Raw genomic sequence first — 6,346 nt, forward strand, 5'->3', positions numbered from 1 at the left:
AGTAACTGAAACTGTGAAAGAAACTATACTTCAGAAACTAGAACTCCCACTCATCCTTGGCCCTCTCTGCCTTTACACAGCTGTAAATCTGTATGACAATTCTATCCTTGACTAAATAATAATATCCTTGCTAATAACCTTGCCTAAATAATATCCTTTAGCTAGTRACCTTGACTAAATAATATATTAATCAGCTGATGTAATCCTAAATCTCTCTGTAGGAGATATTCTGTGAGCATATGGTAGCTGCTGACCAATAAAAAAATTATTACACAAATTTATGATCCTGCCAGAAATAAACACTACTTTATAAGTTTTATAAGTGAGTTTGACCGAAGAGCTATTGTTAAAACTTGAAGTAATGCAAAAGTTAAGAGGTTATTTGCACACAAAACCACTTATCATACTAAATACACAAAGAATGTTATTAGGCTTTCAGGATCTAACATGTAAGCACAAATTGCAATTTAACAGACTCAGAACAATGGCCACATGATGCTCTCTTTTATCTTGAAAATTGTTATTATTTAGAACAAATATGTAAGCTGGAATTGCTTGCTTGACCAAGTCATAATAAAAAATAAACTCTTTCTGCATCCTAGAGATTATCAAAATCTTGTTTGTTGTAGATATCTGTCATATGTCCTTGGGTTCACTTCACAGCCTTTAGCATTTGGTCCCACTGTTCACTTTTAGAGGTCTGCCTCAGTCTTGAAACAGGGAGGTGGTCTCTCTCCGYAGATATTTTCTATGCTTCTTAATAGAAAAGTCAATTCTGTAATGCTGAGCAAATACTTTGCTCTGATCTTGCAAGTCACTTCAGTGTGGCCAAATGGGCGATTCAGCGCCCACCGTGGCGCTGCCCAGCTATTCTTTGGACATTCATTAACCTAAGGGGGGCACCGCAAAGAGCAAGGACTCCGGGTGCCCAAGCACCCCCAGAAACCAGCCCTTTGGGGCTGCAATCTCTCAGCCTGACGTTGCTGTCTCACAAGCCGCCGTGCCCCGGCGCCCTGTCGGCCGCAGCAGAACCGCGGTGCGGGCGCCCTCGTCTCGCCGGGCAGGGGTCCTGGGGCCAGGCTGCCTGGTCCGAGCAGGGTCCACGCGTGCACAAGACCATGCTAATCCTTGAGACTCCCCCCGTTAGTCTTCCCCAGTGGCAGCAGTTTAAAGCACTCACAAGCTGAACTGCGTTTCTCCCAATCATGTCTCRTTGCTCTCTTGGGATTTGCTTGGGTTTGCTACTTATCGTTCTGTTGCCGCATATTTCTTCCCGAGTTAAGAGCTTCTGCAGTGTCATTTCAGCCCTTATCACTGAATTCCCGCTCCGCTCTGGCACGTGGGACCCCACGCCGCCTGTGGCAGGAAAGGCTCCCCCCGAGGCCCACCCTGGCCTGCAGCCCTGTGACACACAGGGGAATGCAGAACCRGACCACGCTTCTCTGCAGCAGGTCGAGTTTTCGGAGCATCTACCACAAGCCATGGAGTGCACAATGTTAATTACCGTTTAGAAACCAGGGGTAATAAAGTCRCTGCAGTTCACAAAGAATGCAAATACTCTAAAGGCAACAGGTATATCCTTGAAACCACCTTCCTTTTTTTCTCCTTCTTTTTCTTTTTACCTTAACCTCAATTAAATTGGACAACAAAGCTCTTTTCTTTATCCCCCTTCCTTCTGTGTAAATTCTGAAATAGCGATGGAATCTGTAGACATAACTGGGCTAATGAGAAGTCAGTCTTTCCTTTTTTTCCTTTCCCCTGGCTATAAACTTTCAAAGCAGTGATGGTAAAAAGTTATATAAAAGTTTGAACCTACTGAAATATTTACGACTTTTTTCTTTTTTTTTATGCATATTGCTGCATAATACATGTATATACACACATAATACATGTATACATACATACATAATACAGATAACTACAGCACAGTTTAGCTTTTTCTTTTTCTTTAATTCCACAGATGAAAAGAAAACAGACACTAGAACTGGCCGATTTAGTGTCAGGCTGCAGTTTTATTGCATCATAAATTTCCATGTGTAAGCAGGAGTCCTCCCATTTTAACCAGGGTCAGGGAAAAGGGATCCCTTTGATGAGATTAATATTAAGTCAATTGGAAGAAACCCAAGTCCATAGGGAATCTGCAGATCTCAGGTCATCTTCCAATGTGCAAACCCGTTGGCCTGTATCCTGACCATAATTCCTAAAAAATGAGTGTCAAAGCCCAGGTCCCAGTTACAGGTTGCTCCTGGGCTGCCTCCAAGCCTGCCCATGGGCACTGGACAGCAGCCGCCTCCGCAAGGGACACAGTGACAGAGCGCTGCCAGGAGGCAATTGCTTCCCATGTCTGTGCCTCTGGGAAGCCTGGGCACTGTGTCCTGGATATGAGAATTTTCTCTCTGTCAGACAATGGAGAAATTAGGTTCATGTTTGGCATTTTTTCCTGTCCAGCCACTGCCCCAGCTTGCCATGAGATAACACAACTTGCCGCCTCGAACGCTTTGCTAAGGGGCTTCTTGCTAATATTGTGGCTAACGTGCCACTCCATGTATATTCACGGCGAGCAGGTATCCAAGTAATGGTACAGATACTGCTTTCCAGTGGATAGGGGAGGAAAATAGTTAATTTCTTAACTAAACAGGACAATCAAATTTTACAAAAGAAGCACAGGTCAGGGTTCTTTTGTGAGGTCATTGTACAGACGTTCTCAGAGTTTAAATAAAATGCTGTGAATTTTCCCTAAGAAGTCTATCAAAATGCTTGGTTTTGCACAAATTCAAAACACAAAACGCAACAGAAATACTAAGTGCAAAACGGTAAGTGCAACAGAGCAAATAGCAGCTGAATCTTGAAGAAAAGATTTATGAAGAAATGGCCTAAAAAAGCTACAGGTTTTAAAACTTGGCTTGAAGAAACATCTGCTTTGCAAAGGGAAGCTTGGGAAACTCCAACTGCTTTGTCAGACATGAAGTGAAAGCACCTCACGAACCCCAAACTGGCATGAGAACTGGGTTCAGAAATCTCCAGGCTCCACTGAATAGTGTTTTCCTTCTGCAGGAGAGCATGAGGTCTCATACGTTCACCCAACAAAGTGGGAGGGTACAAAATTTTAACAAGTGACTGCTGGTTATCAGCCGTAATCCCAGCATGGTTTCCATTCAGATCTGCTCTTTTCCACAGGGAAGTGTCTTATCACAGAGTCCGCCTATGGCTGCCTCTTGCAAATGAGGGAGAGAGGGACATCCTGAGTGAAATATAAAGGTAGTCAAAGGGCAACCTCTCTCTTCCTTTCCCCTGAACCTATCCTGCAAAACGATTATTTTACACAAATGTGTAAATAATGTGTGAACCCTTCACAATGTGTGAACACTTCAACCAGAATGTACCTGATTTCAAAGTTTGTTTTGATTCAGAATAGTTTTATAATGAATAAGTCTCATCTTTTCAGCACATCAGGCACTCCAATCGAGTTTTGCATATGGATATTGCCTAGTTGTAGAGCAACAGTTTGGGAGCTTGAATGACTAAGGAGTGCAGGCAAGCAATGAAGGTTTGACACCTTGGAAATTATGCAGGTCTTCTCACTGGCCTCCACAGAACCAAAATGTTCACCAAAAGTTGGCTGCCGGCATATGAAATTAAAAAAATAAAATCTGAAAGAGATAAAGAAAATCTTTTATGAATCTGCATCAATACACTTGCTCACACTTTTTAGTGTAGTTAATCTTATCTACACCCTCTTTATCTCTTCAGCTGTATCAGATCCATTATGCAAGTTTCAAAGATGGACATTTATAAAGCTTGGTTAAAAACTTTTATTCTGATCTGAAGTTTTCAGGTACTTACCTGAAAACTCAGAGGCAAAAAGTGAATCAGGTGCTCCAAAAAAGCTCTCTTTGATTGACTAACAAAGCTGAAAACAATTTGTCTCTCATTTTCAACACAGTGCAGACAACATATTTCAGACTTTTATTCTGTACTTCAAATGGACAAAAAGGAACCAGTCCACAGGAAAGCAAGCCTTCCTCTTAATTTTAGATCCTGAGATTACTTAACTCATGCTATTATGGTTATGATTAACGAAAACTTCAAGCAAAACTGGGGAAGGAGAACACCTTCAACTTAGCAYTGAGTTTGGAGTCCTCACCTGCCTATTTTTTAGTATTCAAGTCATAGGTGTTAATACTGTAACAACACTAGCCCTAGATTTCAGTCACGAAGCATCTTGACACGATGAATGCTTTCTCTTTTGCAATCAAAACCTAAGCAAAACCTAAACTCCTCACATTATGTCTCTCTAACTGCACAGATCTCCATTCTGAGAGATAGGTATTTCCATGAGGAATAAGAAGCAGCTTCAACAAGTCTGGTTTAAAATGTTTCCCCTGGTAGAAGGTTAAATGTTCATGCTGGGCCTGGTTGATTTTCCTGTCTTCAGCTTGATCAAAGCATCTTTGATGTCTTTTTGTGTTACAGCTCMATGCTTTCATTGCAGTTGTTGCCATGTGTTATTTTAAAACAAAATTCTCAGTTTTAGCTTCTTTCAGGTGACTTCTAGCTGAAGAAATATTCATAATAACCGGCACCCAAGCATTCCCTTTTCCTCCAAGCAGGCTTATTCTGCTTACTGCTCAGCAAAAGCCCAGCAAAATAGTGACTGTGGCGGGGAGCACGGCAGGTTTATGCATGCAAGTTGTAGGTGCAAGAGAGAGGGCAGCGTACTTGGCTTGTTTTTAATCACATTTTGAGCTATTTCAATACTGCTCTTGGTGCTGGATATATGAGGATACATGAGATTTAGAAAAGCTTAGCACAAGCAAAATGTGTTAYGCTGTTAATGCTGCTTGAAAATTACTTAAAATGATTTGCAATAATTTTAATCGGCCAAGAGATTGCAACCATTTTTTGCAATATTGATATCTGAAGAAAGAAGTCTACCGGTGCCCAAGCAGGGACTTTGCATCTGTGAGATTTTCACATCCATGAATTACCAGTGTGAAAATTCATGGGAGAAGCAGCAATAACCGGTCAGAGCAGAGCTCAGGGGCTTCGTGAGAGAGAAAGCAGCATCAGCCTCTCGCAAGAGCTCTGGCAATGCTTTGCTTTGCTTACATGATGCCTTCAGTTTGTGAGCGTGAGTTTATTATTTCTATTGGTTTTCTTTTGATTTAAACTGTTTGAGTTTGGCTACATACATTTCTCCCTACTTTTAATGCTGGGACCTGAGTATATGTCCTTCTCACCGGCACCAGTCTGCAGCTGGTCCTGAAGCTTTCYTGGCTACGGTGCAACAAAATGTGATGCTAAACACTGTGCCTGCTCTGCTGTGTCAACTTGCATGACATTTATTCTTTTCTAGAGCAGTGTCATGTGCTTGAGGCTATTCAAGCCACTTCCTAATAACATGTCAGTCTTGTACAGTTAGAAAAATATATAGTCAGATACACTGTCACGCACAGTTCCTTCTYGGACATCCCTCTAGCAATATTACAGGAACCACTGCAGAAAAGTTTTACAGTGCTGTGCGAGTGGGAACTCCAGCCCATCTTTGTGTCAAATTCCATTTCTGTGAAAGTCCCAAAGAACTTCTTTCTGTATGTTGCAGCGTAAAGGATCACGGCGCCAAGTTAAATAATAACTTGCTTCCTGTTCTAATCSGAGACGCCTCTGAAGCACAGAGCATCCCTGACCTTTTCACATGGGCGATATAGTCCTTTACAAGTCTTGCTAACAGCTTTTGAACAAAAACGTCTCCTTTTTTGTTTTGAGATTTGCTAAGTGATGGCTCTTGCTTTCTCCTTAATGGAGCCGCAGCAGCACCCCAGTCCTGCCTGCAGAGACCTGCCAGAGTCCGCAGAAAGCACCGAGATCCCCCGAGGCGCAGCACCAGCCCCTTTGCACAGTGAGCTCCCTGCAGGGAGAGGAGTTGRGGGCTGCAGCCCCCAGATCTCCCTCTGTGCAGAGGGGTAAAAATGTGCGTGGCTGTGTGGGGAATATGGATTTACTGGCACCCAGCTGAACACAGAGGCCCTGCTCCAGCTCGTGCGCTGGTGGCAGGTACCTGCCACGCTGGTGACATCGGGCAAATCCGACTCAGCGCTTTGACAGACTAAATCAATCTTGTTGAGCTTAATTAGTCCATGTCCCTCGTGCCAGTGCAGCCCTGAGCAGCGATGTGACATCTTCCTTGTGCTAGAGCTCTCTGGGAACAGGTTACCGAGCTGAGGTAAACAGGTGCCTCGGGCCAGAGCACGGGGAATTTTCCATTCCCCTGAGAGCAGAGACGCACACCAAGCTTGACTGGGCAATCCCAGCACAAACAGCCCGCGCCTCTGGCGAGAGAACTGCC

The sequence above is a fragment of the Nothoprocta perdicaria genome, unplaced genomic scaffold (assembly GCF_003342845.1).
Source record: "Nothoprocta perdicaria isolate Ctin4 unplaced genomic scaffold, notPer1 scaffold_112, whole genome shotgun sequence".
Classification (NCBI taxonomy): domain Eukaryota; kingdom Metazoa; phylum Chordata; class Aves; order Tinamiformes; family Tinamidae; genus Nothoprocta; species Nothoprocta perdicaria.